Below are 17,220 nucleotides of genomic sequence, written 5' to 3'. Positions count from 1 at the left end.
TACATGCTAAATGCTAGTTTACGTGGAGATTTTTCTGTACATATTATGGCCACATGTTTAATAATACCTCCTCGGACCAGCTGAAAAAATAACGATCATGCTAATGCAAGGATACTTTAGATTCTTTCATGATAACGCCCTGAAGTAAAGGCTGTGAATGTCCCCAAAGGGCCTCAAACTGCCTCAATGCAAATGAAGACTGGAATCCACTAATTCCAAGAAGGGCCAGAGTTTACTCTGGGGCTCTGCTTCTCCATAAACATGAAAATTCTTACAAGTGCTCTGTGTTGAAAGAGTTCTTGTTTATCCTTTTATTTATTTATGTATTTAGCCCGACTTTAAAATGTTGCTGTTTCTTTTCTCAACCGAGCTATTTTGAGGGTATGAAACAGGAGGTGCTGAGTAGGACAGTGAAAAGCCTAGGGTAAGAGCCCTTTGGAATGTGAACTACTTTTTATTATGGGCCCTTGGTTGCTCAACTGAAAGTAGTTTAATAGTTTCTCATGCTCAAATAGGGTATAATGGGGGGCATTCTTTATGTTGTCACTGATTTTTTAAAAATCTAATTTCCTTTGCACTCAGTATAGTTTCTCTTTTAGTCTCTAGAACCTAAAACATCCTGAAATCTTTGAGAGTACAGGATCACCTTTTCTCTGGGGTCATCAATCCTCTCCAGTAACCACAAGTCAAAAACAAAGACACTAGAATGGGTGAATGAATAAAGAAAAATGTAGTATATACATACAATGAAATATTATTCAGCCTTAAAAAAGGGGGAAATCTTGTCATATGTTACAACATGAATGAATCTCCAGGGCAATAAGCTAGTCATAGAAAGACAAAGACTGCTTATTCCACTTACATGAGGTATCTAAGGCAGTCAAACTCTTAGAAACAGAAAGCAGAATGCTGGTTTTAAGGGGCTGAGGGGAGAGGAAAATGGGGAATTCTGTGAGTATAAAGTTCCCATTTTGTAAGATGAAAAAGTTAAAAGATCTGTTGCAAACAAGGTGCATATATTAATGTATACTTTTAAACGGTGAAGATGGTAAATTTTGTGTTTCACCACTATATATATATATATGAGAAAGAGAGAGAGAGTTAAGAGTTAGAGTTGCTGGGAAGTGGAAGGAAGGGAGACAGTGTTCATTTTTTCCTCAGTTATTGAGTATGTGAGCCAGGTCTGTGCTGGTAGGCATGGGAGATACTAAGATACATAAGACTCTGTCCTCACCCTTGAGAAGCTAAATCTATTCAATATTGTTAATGGTCACCGTGTTGTGAATATTAATGCATTCAATCCTTTTGAAAACATACTTGTTCCGTAAAAATTATAATACAGCCTTATGCATTCAGTAATAGAGGTAGGAACAAAGTACATGGATAAAGTTCAGTGAACGCTAAGAAGAGATATGTGCCTTGTGTGTCATCAGAGAGACGTTCATGGAGGAAGTAACCATTGTGTTAGGTCTTAGAAGATGAAGAGAAGCTTGCTAGATTTGGAGGAATCAGTGGTTAGAAGTATTGGTGGAAAGAATGGACAGACGTCATATACAAATCACATGCAGAGGTAGAGATGTGGAAGATCGTGGCTGATTCAGGGAACAGCAAGAGCTAAAATTAGTGCTGGTGTTCTGATTCCTTTATTGCAGCAGGCAGAAAAGAGAGTGGTAGAGGCTTCCCAAGGGATTTCCAAAGTCAGACCTGGTGATACTCAAGTTATAGCTTTGGAATCCCTAGACCAACCTCTGTTTATATGACAAAAGCCTGTCTAGATGCTCACCAAACCCATTTCCTCTTCCGGAACCCATAGATAAAGTACATTTCCCAAAGTTTTTGCATGTAGATAGGGCCATGTAATTAGTTCTCACTAGTGAAATACGATCCCTGCTGAGCAGTTAAGAGAAGGTGGACCTTCTCCATTTTTTTTCATCCATCCATCTACCAACTGGATGAAGCCGGGTCAACCTTGAAGCCATGTGTTGATCTGCAGCTTAGAAGAAGCCTGAGTCTCTGAATGACGAGTTATAGCAGAGCCTTCTCACAGCATGCTTTGTACTGTGATATGGGTGAGAAAATAGATCTTTATTGAGTTAAGCCAGACATTCTGGGGTCAATTATTACAGCAGCTAGTATTACTTATCTTGTCTAATACAGTGTCACAGATGGTCCATTTCCTGATATCTTAAAGATTCTTTTCATAATTATCTTAAGACTACTTTTTAAATAATTAATTCTCTTTTATGTACGATTTTTATTTGGTTTATATATTTGTAGTTTCCCTCATTAGTAGCATTAAGTGTTTGTTTATCTGTTTGTTTGCACTTTTACCAGGGTGTAACAAATTGGATTATCATATGTCCTCCAACTTCAAGGTCACTGCAGAACACACAAGGAAGGTCCTTCAGCCCAAACAGTATGTTTTTCTATTTTCCTGGCTCGAATGCCACTGTTTCATATTCATTCTGATAGATGTTCTTATCCCCAGATAAAATGTAGCCACATATGAGTGTAAGATACAGAAGTTGACCCCTGAAATTCCAGAAAAGATATTTGAACTTTTATCTTCAAATACATATATTCCCCCCCCAAAGAGGGAAAGAAATTAAGCCCTACTAATATTTAATGTGAGGATTGGTAGTGGCACCCCAAACTTGATCCATTAAGTGGGCAGGCACTCAGGGTGCTCTGGGGAGAGGGTGGTAGCACAGCTGCTCACTGTGTGGGGAGGGGAGGACTCTCCTGTGTTCACTTTTAACATATTGCCACATGTTGCAGTTTCTGTATCTAACTAGATGGATTTATAGATCATATTTAAGTAAACTATTATAGCATGGATCAGTGGAGACAGTGTTAATAATGCAAGAACAGGCAAACACAATGGGCTGAGCTGACATTTCTGGCACCCTTTTTGGAGCCACACTGCAAGATGAAAAACTAATGACTAATTAGATCTGACAAGAAGTTGGCAATGCTAGTTAAAATTATTTCTAAAACTGTTTTAAGTATGAATTTATATCTACTTTTACTAACATCTTCACCCAAATTATGTATTACAGATAATGATGTTCTGAACTGATCACTGTTAGCTAACCACTTAAAAAGCAGACATCCAAACTCATAAAGCTCAACAATATTTCTAAAATATTTAAGGAGTGTATGATTCAAGCCAATACTTTAAAGAAAATTCACCAATTATAAATGCTATGAAGCCTTTTCTGAGCTTCCTTAAAAATAAAAAGTCAAAAAGCAACATACCATTGGGAAAATAGTTTTCTTCTTGTGAAGATAAAAATGTTTGAAATAACACATGGAACACAGATGGAAAAAAGAAACTGCATTCCTTTGACAGCAAATACCTTGAGAATACGCATATAAAACATTGCTAAAGGCCTAATGACACAAGTATTGGAACATGTTACACAATGTGGGAAGTTTACTATAATGTTAAATGGAAAGCACAGATGTTTTTAATATGTCTCACATTATGGTATTGGATAGATTCTGTTTCAGTGCGGTGTTTACTAGATTGTGTTTCAATAATGAGATGCATTTTAAAGTGACAATTCTGTGAGCCGCCAAAGGAAAGCTATAGTAGAGAAGGTATTTTTTCTCGAATACATCTTTGAATGGTATTTTCAACAATTGACTTAAAAAAATAAAAACTGTGTTTTATGCAAAACTTGTGTAAGTGTAACCACCGATGGATGAGTTACTTAGACTTAAAAAAATTTTTTTAAAGAAAGGAAGGATTCCAAGTTAAGATTACAGGGAGAGCAACCACATGAAATTCATTTGAGGTATATCTCATAAGCAGTTATTCCAGCAAAGAAGCTGGAGCCAGAAACTGAGGTTAATTTTGTGGAAAGAAAACTTGTATAACAGTTTTAAGATTTTTCTTCACTGGGAAATATAATCCATACAGAAAAGTGCATAATACCTATGCACGTAGTTAATAAATAATTATAAAATAAACATTCCTAAGCAATCTCCTAGGCCAGAAGATAGAACATTATCACCACTCATGCAAGGGTGCACACACCCAAACACTGCCCCCCACACACACACAGGTGCCCCTCCTCAGTTACAGTTTTCTTCTTTTTCTTAAAGATAATCATGAGCCTGACTTTTGTGATGATTATTTATTTATTTTTCCTTACAGTTTTGCTACCTATATGTGCATTCCTAAGCTAATATTTTGTTTTTTCCTCTCTTTGAACTTTATATAAGTGGCATCACACTCTACAGACTCTTTTGCATCTTGTTTCTTGTACTCATCATTATTTGTAAGATTCATTTATGTTGATGTAGCCGTGGTTTGTTCCTTTCATTCCTTTGTATTGCTGAATAGCATCCAGTGGATACATAAATTATCATTTTCTTATCCATCCCATTTTATTTTATTTATTTTTAAAAATTTTATTTATTTATTTATTTGGTTGTGTCAGGTCTTAGTTGCGGCATGCGGTCTTCTCTCTAGTTGTGGTGCATGGGCTCTCTAGTTGTGGCACATGCGGGCTGTAGAGCGCGCAGGCTTAGTTGCCCCTGGGCATGTGAGACCTTAGTTCCCCGACAAGGGATGGAACCCACTTCTCCTGTGTTGGAAGGCGGACTCTTAACCACTGGACAACCAGAGGAGTCCTTATCCATCCCATTTTAGATGCACATGTGGATTATTTCTAGTTTTTGCCTATTACAAACAAAGCCACTAGGACCACTCTCGTTTTAAAATATAATATCTTGGTGGGTATGCTAGATCACAGGGCATGTGTATTTCCAACTTTGGTAGATAGTACCCAACTGATTTCAAAAGTGGTTTTAAGTATTACACTCCCAATAGCAGGGCATGAGAAGTCTCCCTATATTTCTTAACGTACTTAAATAATACTTAGTATATGCCAGATATCATATTAACTGCTTTATAAATGTTGACTTTTTAAATTCTCAAATAACCCTATTGAGTTGGTTCTATTACTATCCTAATTTACAGGAGAGAAAATTTTGGCACAGAGAGGCTAAGTAATTTGCCCACAGCTATACAAGTAGTAAGAATCCAGGAGCTGGGATTCTTAGACAATTGGCTCCAGGGTCTATGTCCTTACCGACTATGCTATGTTTGTTTGTTTAAAATTAATTTATTTATTTATTTATTTTTGGCTGCGTTGGGTCTTCATTGCTGTGTGCGGGCTTTCTCTAGTTGTGGTGAGCGGGGGCCTACTCTTCATTGCCCTGTGAAGACTTCTCACTGTGGTGGTTTCTCTTTTTTATGGAGCATGGGCTCTAGGTGCACGGGCTTCAGTAGTTGTGGCGCATGGGCTCAGTAGTTGTGACTCACAGGCTTAGTTGCTCCGCGGCATGTGGGATCTTCCTGGACCAGGGCTCAAACCCATGTCCCCCACATTGGTAGGCAGATTCTTAACCACTGCGCCACCAGGGAAGTCCCCACTATGCTATGTTGATGTTTGAAAATTTTCCCTTTATATGTAATTTTTGCGATTGAAAATGCATGTAACCTATAAAAACTCTGATATCTTATAGGATTTTTTAATCCACTTGAGTAACATTAGGTAAAATGGAAATGCATCCATCAGATTTAACCAAAATCTTTGCATAATGAGTGATGAGACTGAAAAATAGGTATGATTTAGCAACCCAGCTAATGAAGCAGTTCTTCCATTTAAATACCCGTATCTTTGTGAATTCTTTTCAGAGAGCCTTTAAATAAACTGAACATAAAAGCAGACATCTGTGTTGCTGTATCACAAAATGTTGACCCAAGATCTAAAGAATAATGAGGCATATTCAATTATTGTTCCCCTAAAAGGCTTTGTTAACAATAACATGCTAGAGAAAAGTATATTTTGTATTATTAGTAATACATTTTGAAATTATTTAAAATATGATTTACTTCATCTTTATCTCATCTATTGAAAATTTTCAATTTCAGTATGTTTTATTGTATTCATAATATATTAACAGTAATACATGCATGTCATTTATAAAGATATTGGGGGTATGCTCAAAATTCTTTCCAGTAGGGGACTCAGTCAGAAAAGTTTGGAGACTACTGGTCTGGTGTCTAACGCTGTGTCTTAGAGAGCAGGCTTAGAAGGAAACCACAGTGGAGTCTTGGACTGCCAGGAAGCAGAACAGGGCATTGGACTGGGAACTGCTGAAGGAAAGCTGTGGGAGAGGAAGTAAAGGGAAGATAGGAGAAGGTAACACAGATAAACTGCACACCTACTTGCCTAGAAATCAGCCCAGTGAAAAATGTATTTGTATTGTATTAAGTAATCTAATGAGAGATAAAGTTTGCAAATTTACACAAAAATCACAAAATTCAAGATTAGCTTTTTTTTTTTTTTTTCAAACAACTATAGCTTGCAGTACTTCACATAGAGTAACCTAAGCAAAGTCATGTACCAGGGTCAGTAACCATACAGTCAGTCATAAGAAAAGTTGTTACTCATTTTATTACTTGGATAAATCTTCCCAGAGAAATAGCCAACAGCTTTCTTCTAAATTGTGGATTTCTTCTAAACCACAAGGCTGCAATACCATTAATTCTGTTTGGAGAAGCTAAAGTGAGAATCCAGAATGTTATGTATGTGCAAAATCCAACTACCCTAAGCTCTTTCGGAAAAGGTCTAAAATGTTCATTTGAACTTATATTATCCACCCACCTCTATTATTGTGCTCAATCATGTTTTTCAAACAATTGTTCTGTTTTTCAGTTAAAATGTTACTTTAAAATGCCAGAAAATTTGTTCCTTGGAATCAGGATTGCCCATTTCTTACCAGCATTTTTCAAAGGTTTGAACTTCAAAGAAACCTGGTTGTTTGGCCTTTAATAGGACTGCTCTGTTATTCAGCCCTGGAAAAATATATATGCGAGTATCATAATCAAGCACTATTGATTGTGTCATTTATTTATGCATAATATTTTGTGAAATGTTCCATTTGTAGCCATACAGAAATATAGGGTATTAGATTTAAATGGTATAATACTTTGCTGATAGACCTCCTTTTGGAAGAATTCGAATACATTAAAAAATAGATTGTTATCATCTGGCTCTAGTTTTAACTGTAATAAAAGTTATGCAATTTCCAACGGCAAATCCCTTTCAAGTCTTCCCCATCTCTTGTACTCCTTTTACTTGTTCAGGTACATGCATCTCTGCCATGGCCATCCATTGGGCATTACCCCAACTGGAGCATTTCACAAGCATGCTTTCAAATGTTCTCCTTTTTCATTCAACAGCTATCACTAGCTGCGTAATGTGACTTCTGCCCTCAGACAATACTGCTGATTCTATTTTTCTAGACTTGCTTTTTACTTTTCACTTCTGAGTCTTTAATCCTGTCTGCAGTTAAACTCTTTTTACAGTGAACAACAATTGACATTTTCTTAGCAATCTTTTTTTTTTTTTTCGGTACGCGGGCCTCTCACTGCTGCGGCCCCTCCCGCCGCAGAGCACAGGCTCCGGACGCGCAGGCCCAGCGGCCATGGCTCACGGGCCCAGCCGCTCCGCGGCACGTGGGATCCTCCCAGACCGGGGCACGAACCCGTGTCCCCTTCATGGGCAGGCAGACTCCCAACCACTGCGCCACCAGGGAAGCCCTTAGCGATCTTTTTTTCTGAGGAAAGCCCTACTGATACCATTAAATATTACGTTGGCAGCTTGTATCCTTGGGGAATAGTCCTTCTGGTGTTCTAACAGCTCATCTAGCTTATCTGAAGGATGTTGTTTTGTCTTCCCTTTTTCCTGCTTCTCACTTTCTCTAGAGATCCCCTGGGGCACATTTTTACTGGCATTGCTCTCTACACTCCTTTCTAGAGCCCATTCAATTTTAAAAATCTAAATCTGGGACTTGAGAACTATTTTTGGTGGGTACTGTCTCCTCTCACCTTCAAACTAAAATGTCTGGACTTGTGTGATTATTATCATCTCTCCAACGATATTACAGTTTCTCCTCCCCCCCGACCCCCACCCCCTCTGTAGCCAGATCCAACCCCTTTTCACCCAATAACTGCCCTACTCCTACAGGGCCAATACAGTTTCTGCTAATGAAGGGGCTTGTTCCATGTCCTTCCTCAAGACGTTCTAGTACTAGTTACAAGCTCCTTCTGGAGTTAGGACTAAGGTGAGACCAGGCAATTCAGTCTACATTAAACGGCATTCAGACCTTCCTCCATGAAGCGATAAATAGGGAAAACTAAAAGCAAAGGCACTTCTGAACTAATCCCAGTGGCAAGCACAGCCTCTCAAATTTTCCACTGAATATCCCCCAACTGAGAGGTACTTGAGCAAAGCCCCTAACATTCCCATCTCTAACCTGCCACCCAGGTAACAGCATAAGTTCCCCACCACAAACCCAGATTTTTTTTTTTCTCTTCTCAAGTTTTGTCATTAAGTCATAGTATCATTGTTGATTTAATATAAAAATAATAGTTAAACTACTTGACACCAGGTAAAATTAAAGGATGGGCCTTGTTTACCTTATGACTTAAAGAGAATTTATGAAATCTTAAAGAGAATTTATGAAGTTCTGAGGGGCAAGAAAACTCTTTCCTTCTGGAAAGAAACCACATTTTGTTGAACTGGTTAGTTAGAAACTATCTTTTTGTGGGTGAACAGAAACAGTAGGATAATCAGTAATTGTTATTGGAACGTTTGCCATGTAGGAAAAAATCTTGTTTTTACGGGTCATTATGTCTAACTCTTCAGAATTCTGGGAAAGATCTATGATTCCATGAACAAAAAGAATGAAACTCAGAAATGTGCAACCCTGGCATAATGCAGGAAGCAGTGAAGTATAACATAATACAAAAAATACAAAACTGACAAGAAAAGCAGTGTTTCCTTTGTTTTGTTTTGTTACAAGAGTTTTAGTACTCATTAGCTGTAGCCTTAAAATGGAACAGTCTGTTACTAGGTTGCTACCCATGAACAGTCACAAATTGTACACAATTAGTAACTCCCCATGCTGGACTCTAGAATTAGGAGTCATTTTCAGCCAGTGTATTTTATTAACTCACTATGGTTTCTAATAATTTAGTCAGTCGTCTCGCATTAATGATGATTACAACAGTGTTTTGCTAATGACTTCATCATGGTCTCAAAGATTTTTATTGCAGGAGGTCAAATTGATTTAAATAGAGTCACTGTTCTAAACAACCATGCCAGAAATGTCACAGGGAGAGGCCAGCTGGGCTGCTCAGGCTAGCCTCAGGATGACATTGCCTCAGTCAAGTCACATTTTCCAGGGCTCATTCCTTGGTTTTACAAGTCAGAAACTTTATTTTGTCAAGGTGTCCAGAGCTGATCATACTCAAGAGATGAAGCTTGTGTTAACCCAATGCACAAAGGGGCTGTGCAGAAACTAGAATACCAATTTGTTCATTTATAATGACAAGGTTAACTATCAAAGGGCCTAGAAATCTAGGATACGTGACTACCTTCTTTTTCCTTGAGGAAAGTCTACATGGGAAGCCCTGTATTACCTTTTCAGTTCAACAAACATTTATTAAGCACTTAAGGTACAGGTCATTTTGATCCCAAAGATGTTTTGCATATATAAACACTTTAATTAGAGTTATGGCAGCATTAAATTGTTATAGAGACATTATTTTCCAGAGCAAACTGCATTAAGTCAATTTATGCCTTGATCAGTTTTCTCGAGTTTTCTCTTCTGATTGGCAGGTTCAGTCTTTTAGAAGAGGCTAATATCTGTCTGCATGATGGAATTAGCAACAAAGTTTATCCAATAGCCACATTCACAAATCCACCTTCTAAATATGGTTCTTAACAAAGACTTCAAAGGAATCTGATAACCTGCTGAACTGGTATGCAAACAACTGTGTATAATGCACATGTGTGTTTTACTACTACATTCTCATAGCAAGGAGTGACCTAAAAACTTGGAGCCTTCCAGAGCCAACCTGGCATCTAGGCCACCAGTACTACCCACTACTCAATATCAGGGCATTTCTAGGGAAATTCTTCTTGAAAACTTTATAGCCCGTTCAACCTAACATGCTCCATTCCCCGATATCCTTATTACAGGCCCAACTATACGTTATCCTGATCATCTAGGTTTGCCCATACTTTCCTTTCTGCCAAAACTTTCCAGTTTACCTTCTGGAATTCCAATCAGAGTAGAAAGGGAGAACCAGACCATTACTCCTCCATCCTCCTGAAGAACTTCTGTTCTCTGAGACCCAAGAGAAACTATACTCCCCTCTCTCTCTCCTGTTGCTGAGCAAACTTCCAGTCAACCCCCCTACCTCACCCCCTTACACGTAGACTGTTCCCTGTTCGTCTCTCCACCCCAAGAAGTCCATGGTCCTCCATGATGTCAGTATCCACATGAATTCTCTTTTCAACATCTTAGCCTCTTCATCTTCAGTGACCTTCACTTCTACTCCACTTCAACCCACCTTTCCCGTGGTCAGATCTTAGGTGTTCTCACTATCTGCAACTGCTTCACACCTAAACAATGCATTCCAACATTCTACAGCCTGGACATACAACATTCTGTGATTTTTTTTCCATCACTCGGTTGCTCCCTGCTCATGCTCGCAAAGAACCTCCAAACCGTTGACCCTTCCACTTTCTCCCTCCCTGCTAGCCCTCTTCTCTCTTCATTTCTTTCCCTATCCATTTGAGGTCTCGTGGTACATCTCCTGTCTTTATCCTCACGTGCCTTGTTCTATTGTCCTTCAGTCCGAAACCCCAACAACCCTGGATCAATCCAGGTGTCTGATTTTTCTGTGCATATCTGGGTTGCTACATTTTACTGTAGAAATCCACAAAACTCTGCACATTAATGGTGCTACAAATTCATGGTCTCCATCTTCAATCAGGCATTCGGTACTGCCTGGCAAACCTAGTTAATGCTCTTGTTTTCCAAAGTGGTCCAAGCCTTCTCACTGTCTGCCATCTCTGACTTTGGCATCTTTTTCTTCCTTCACCTCCCTTATGTTTTCTGTCACAGAGGAAAAAGGAAGCATCAGATGGGGAACTCTCCTCAACTTCCCACTGCTAAGCTGACAAATTGATATGTAGCCACATACATCCTTTTCTTTTTCCTTCAGTCACAGTGCAGTAAATATCCTTCATCTTATTCAAGGCTAGTCCCTCTGATGGTGCTGTGTGTGCTTCCCCTTTTGACATTGGAGGGACTGCGCTCCATCTATTTCCCCTTTCTTCTGTGCCTTCAACATTTACCTCTCTACTGTTTTTTTACTATCAGCGTTTAAACACATCCAAGTCTCCAGCTACTATTCTTTCTTCCCCCTCTGGCTGGAAGGAACTTTTTACAAGTTTTGAGTTCTGAGTTATTTAGTTCTTTCACTTGTCAGGACTTGTATGCTTGTCTATAATAATTTCTCTAGTGTTTTAGACAGACTTAAGTGCTACAAACTTGCTCACCTGGAAAATTACTATGACTCTTAGAACTCATATATTATACAAGTTCTTATTGTTGAATGTTGTTTTCTTCTTTAAACTTTTAAATTATGAAATACAGAAAAAGCACAAAACATAAATGTATAGTTTAATGAATAATTGTAAGACAAACACTCATTGACCCACCCTGCTGATCAAGGAAATACACCCAACCCATGGGTCCCTTCTGTATCCTTACCTTCTCACCCCTCTGTAGGTGACCACCTTCCTGAATTTTATGGTAATAATTTCCAAGCTTTTCTTTATGAGTTTAACTCTTTGCCTGTCAAGGCCTGCTCTTCTCTCTTCTCCACCCTGCTCTGTATACTAGGAAGCTAACTTGTATGAACTATATCAACAGGCTTCTTTTCCTTTCTGGCTTTCAGTTTCATTTAGTCAATGGGGAGATCAGAGGGAGAAGAATGAGACAGGATATTTCCCTCCTCTGGCTGCTGTGCTACGGCGTCTCTCCAAGGGCTAACTAGGCTGGTTTTATTCATCGGGGTTAGCCAGAGAAATAGAAAAAATAGGATATGTGAGTATGTGTGTGTGTGTGTGTGTGTGTGTGTATACATATAAAAAACACTTTTATATATATATATTTATACGAGAGAGAGAGATTTATTTTAAGGAATTGGATCATGTAATTGTGGATGCTTGGTAAATCCAAAATCTGCAAGTTAGGCTAGCAGGCTGGAGACCTGAGGAAGAGTACAGATCAAGTCTAAAGGCAGTCTGCCAGCAGACTTCCTTCTTAATTGGGGAAGTCAGTCTTTGTTCTATTAAGGCCTTCAACCCATTGGATGAGGCCCACCAATATTATGGAGGGTAATCTGTTTCACTTGAAACCCTGATTTAAGTGTTAATTTCATATTTAGAAAAAAAAATCTTATCAAATCCAGAAAGAGTTTGACCAAATATCAGTGCACCGTGGCCCAACCAAGTTGACAAATAAAATTACCCATCACACCAACCAAAGGCCACAGTTCCTGTGAGGCTTACCTCTTCATGCAACTCTCTCCTTCTGGGTTCCCTCTGCTTACCCCTTCCTGCCTAGGGATCATTATGGCTCCTGCTGTTATGAGCCCTAACACTGCACTGTTTCCTATAGCTTCTCTTAAACCCTTCCCACACCTTTTATTAAACAATCCTCAATTACCTGGCTTGAGTATACCAAAACACTACCCAAGTATGTAGTCTTAGAGAATGTAGTTGCCTGCTTTTGAACTTAATATAAGTGGAGTCATGGTGTATGTATTATGTTGTGTCATGCTTCCCTTGTCAGTGTTATTTACAGAAGTTTCATCCATGCTGTTATATGTAACAACAGGTCATTCATTTTCATTGCTGTATATAATTCTGGTACATGAAGGTACCATGGCTCATATGTCGATTCTAGTATTGATGAATATGTGTGTTGATTACAGTTTCTGGCTATCATAAATAATACTTATGAACATTTTTGTACATGCACCTATGTACATATTTTTTATACAGCATATACATAGGACTGAGATTACTATATTATAAAATATGCATACATTTAATTTTATGAGATAATGCCAGACAATTTTCCAAAGTGGTAGCTCCAATTTACACTATACTACATAAGTGAGTCTGTTACTCTATTTATTCACCAAAGTAACCATCTTGTTATTTTCAGACCTTTGAATTTTTGCTGGTTCTAGTGGGAAGTCATTGTGATTTTAACTGGCATTTCCCTGACAAATAATAAGGTTGATTTTATTGGCCATTTGGATTTATTCTTTTGAGATATCTGTTGAAGTCTTTTGTCCATTTTTACATTGGGTAGTCTTTTCCCCTTGATATGAATTTCTGTATTCTAGATTATAGTCCTTTGTTGGCTATATCTGTTGTAAATGTGTCTTCTCATTCTTGTATCTTCTCACTTTCTTCATTTTTCTGAAGTTCTTCAATTTAACGAAGTCAATTTTATCAGTATTTCCTTTTTAGTTAGGACTTTCTCTGTCTTGTTTAAGAAACTTCTCCCTAACCTGAGATCATAATTTTCTTTTCTGTATTATTTCAAAAGTTTTATATTTCACCTTTCACAGGTAGGTCTTTAATCTACCTTGGAAATGACTTTTGTATATGATGCAAAGTGGATGTACAATTTTCTTTTCCTCCATATGAATATCCAATTGTTCAACAAACATCATGTATTGAAAGAGTATCCTTTCCCTATTGCTCTGCAGTGCCACATATTTCCTATGTTGAGTCTATAAATGCATGGGTCTGTGCTTTACATTGGTCTTTTGGCTATCCTGCCAATACCATGCTGCCTTGATTATCATAGTGTTAGGACAGCTCTTACATCCAATTCTACTTTTTCAAGTGTCCCTTGCTGTTTTGACCTTTTGCAGTCCTATCTTTAGAATCTTTAGAATCCGATTGTCAAGTTCCATGAAAAAAATCAGTTGAGATTTTAATTGGGATTGCATTAAGTCTGTAAGTCAATTTGGGATTTAGTCTTCCAGTTTATGACAATAGTATATCTATCCATTTATGTAGGTCTTCTTTAACGTTTTTCAATTAGTTTTATAATTTTCTCCATGGAGGTATTACATGACTCTTTAAAGTTTATTCCTAGATACTTGATATCTTATACTTCATTATATAGGGAAACTTTTCCCTGTTTCATCTTTTACCTGTTTGTTGTTGGTGTATAAAAATACAGTTGATTTTTTTTATATAGATTTTTGCCTTCAGGAACTTTTGCTAACTCCCATTATTAATTCTAATAATTAAACCAAACTTATTCAAAGAGTTGTTTACATATAAGTCTCTCTTGCTCATGTGCTACTCATTTCTCAACTCACTACAGTCTAGTTTTCATCCCCACCATTCCAGTCAAACTGCTTTTTCCAAGGTCACCAATGGCCTCCATATTGCCCAATCCACAAGACTCTCCTCAGGTTTCTCAAGACCTTGCAGATGTTTTCCCCATTCTTGAAATGCCATCTTTTTTCCTTTGTTACAAAGCACTCTCCTTGTTTTTTCCTACCTCTCTGTGGTCACTCTCAGGGTTACCTTGTTCTGCCAATCTTTTACATACTGGCATTTCTTAGGGTTCTGTCCTAGACTTTCTTTCTTCTCATGCTATACACTTTTCCTCCTGGAGCCCTTTCATCTGTTCTCATGGCTTCTGCAATTGTCTATACATTGATGATTCTCAAATTTCAAACTCTCAGACCCCAGTTTTCTCTCCTGAGCATCAGAACTGTATATACAATTGGCAAGCCATCTTCACTTGGTAGTTCCCCAGGAAACTTACTCATAAAAGAAAAGTTTGATAACTTTAACCACTTAAAAATAAATTTATGTAAACTCAGCATGTATAAAACATAATTTACCTAAGACAAATAGAAAATAAAGGTAAAATAGAAACATAAGAAATTGGAAAAAGGAATAAAATCATTTTCAGATGTTATGATTGTATGCCTGGAAATCCCAAGAGAATCAATAGGAAAATCATTAAAACAATAAGAAAATCAAGTAAGTTGGTTGGGAACAAATGAATACATATAATCCATATATATATAAACAACATCTAGTTAGAAAATACAAGAAAATATTCCACTTATAATAGCAACAAATAGGCTAAAATGTTTTGGAATGCAATTAACAAGAAATGTATGAGATCCATATGAAGAAAACTAAACATTAGTAGGAAAAACAATAAAAGAACTGAACCAATGGAAAGGCATTCCCTCTTCCTCTAGTTACTATTTCTAGGATAACAAAATTATCCTGAAAATAGTGGCTTCAAACAGCCATCTAATGCTCACCATTTCTGTGGATCAGAGATTCAGACAGGACGCAGTAGAAATGGTTTGTCTCTGCTCCATGATGTCTGGGGCCTCAGGTGGGTAGACTGTAATGGCTTGCAGTAGTGCATCTGCTTTGAGTGGTCCGATGATTTGGGGCTGGAATCATCTGGAGGCATCTTCACTTACATGTCTGGCAGTTGATGGCTTGTAGTGACTGGGACTTCAGCTGGGGGACAACAGGATGGCCTACACGTGCCCTTCCCTTGTGGCTTCCTCACAACCTAGAGACCTTACGATAGTTGGATTTCTTGCATGGTGGTTCAGGAATACAGAAGTGAGTATCTCACTGAACAAGGAGGAAACTGCATCACCTTTCATAACCTAGTCTTAGAATCCATACAGTGTCACCTCAGCTGTATTATGTTGCTTACAAATGTGTGACAAGTAAAGGGAAGAGGACAGATTAAAGGGAAGAGGACATAGACCCCCATCTCTTGATGAGAGGAATGCTAAGGCCACATTGTAGCAGAGCTTGTGGGTTGGCAGATATTGTTAGAGCATCTTTAGAAAATGTAATCTAGCACACACCACACACGTTCCTGGATAGAACAATTTAACATTATGTGAATGTCAAGTCTTTATCAGTTAATGTGTAAACTTAATGTATAATGTCCCCACCCCACCCCAACTTACATGTAATTGGTGTCCAGTATTTTAGCTTGTGTTTTTTAACTGCTAAACTTAGTCCTTGTTATTATTACTTTAAAGGTTAATGTTTGTTTAGTTTTATCCATGGGCTAACAGATCTTTTATTAATATTACTTCTCACATCCATCCTTCCTTCAGAATTTTCTTCTTTTAAAATTCTTCAGCTAAGCTGTCATTCAAAAATAAAATGAGCAGGCCCTCTCTGTGGTAAATCCTTCTGATTTTTGTCTGAAAAAAAGTTATTTCACTGTTATTGTTGAATGGTAATTTAGCTGACTACAAAATTCCAATATTCATTAATGTTTGTTTCTGATATTAATTATTTTTATTAAAAAATGCTTTTGTGTGAAAACACCCTCAGTTCAAAAACAGTAGGGTCAACATGGCAAGAACAAACCCTCTATTGCCCCATTGTATCATACAAGTGACTTGATGAGTCTTGTTCTTATTAGCAAGGAGCTTATTATCTCTTTAATATAAAGCAGAAATATTAAGCAAAAAAAGAATAGATATACTTTACATACAGATTTTATAAATATAATGTATATATCAAACAAAATAAATATTGTTTAAAGTTTGGATGATGTACTCAGAGTTTCCGTTTAGATAAGATTGAGAAGGGGAGAAATTGCCCTCTTTTCTAGTTACTGAAAGAAATGTTAGAATTTAAGAATTTATGTAAATGATTAAAGGAGTGAGCCAGGGAAGGAAACATCTAATTTACCTTTTGGATGTCAAGCAGAGGATCTGCCTGAGATCTACCTGAGACTGAACTGTTGTGCAGTTCCTCTGGGAAGTAACTGAGTCCTCTCTTGATACCGAAAGACTTCCTAGTCTCAAGGAATCAAATGAATCATCAAAGGATTTGTTACTGGGACTTCTCTGGTGGCGCAGTGGCTAAGAATCCACCTGCCAATGCAGGGGACACAGATTCGAGCCCTGGTCCGGGAAGATCCCACACGCCGCGGAGCAATGAAGCCTGTGCGCCATAACTACTGAGCCTGCGCTCTAGAGCCCACGAGCCACAACTATTGAAGCCTGCGCGCCTACAGCCCGTGCTCCGCAACAAGAGAAGCCGCCGCAATGAGAAACCCACGCACCGCAAGGAACAGTAGCCCCCCCTCGCCGCAACTAGAGAAAGTCCGCGCGCAGCAACAAAGACTCAACGCAGCCAATAAATAAATAAATAAATTTATAAAAATAAAAGAAGGTCTGGGGAATGTTGTTTTTTTTTTTTGTTTTTCATTGAGGGTGGGAAGAGGTCAAATTGC

At 38.0% G+C, this 17,220-nt stretch overlaps 1 protein-coding gene across 1 annotated transcript in view; it reads left to right on the top strand.

Moving 5' to 3' along the window:
• The window catches only part of SPATA9 (spermatogenesis associated 9), a 73,999-nt gene that overhangs the window by 794 nt on the left and 55,985 nt on the right, over window positions 1-17,220 (top strand). The window contains 1 exon segment of the mRNA XM_082649810.1: window positions 2,335-2,416. The gene's annotated coding sequence lies outside the window, so the exon portion shown is untranslated.

The sequence above is a fragment of the Grampus griseus genome, assembly GCF_964374135.1.
Source record: "Grampus griseus genome assembly, chromosome: 3".
Lineage (NCBI taxonomy): Eukaryota > Metazoa > Chordata > Mammalia > Artiodactyla > Delphinidae > Grampus > Grampus griseus.
Note: the sequence above shows the minus strand (reverse complement) of the source record. Positions and strands in the feature narration are given on the sequence as shown.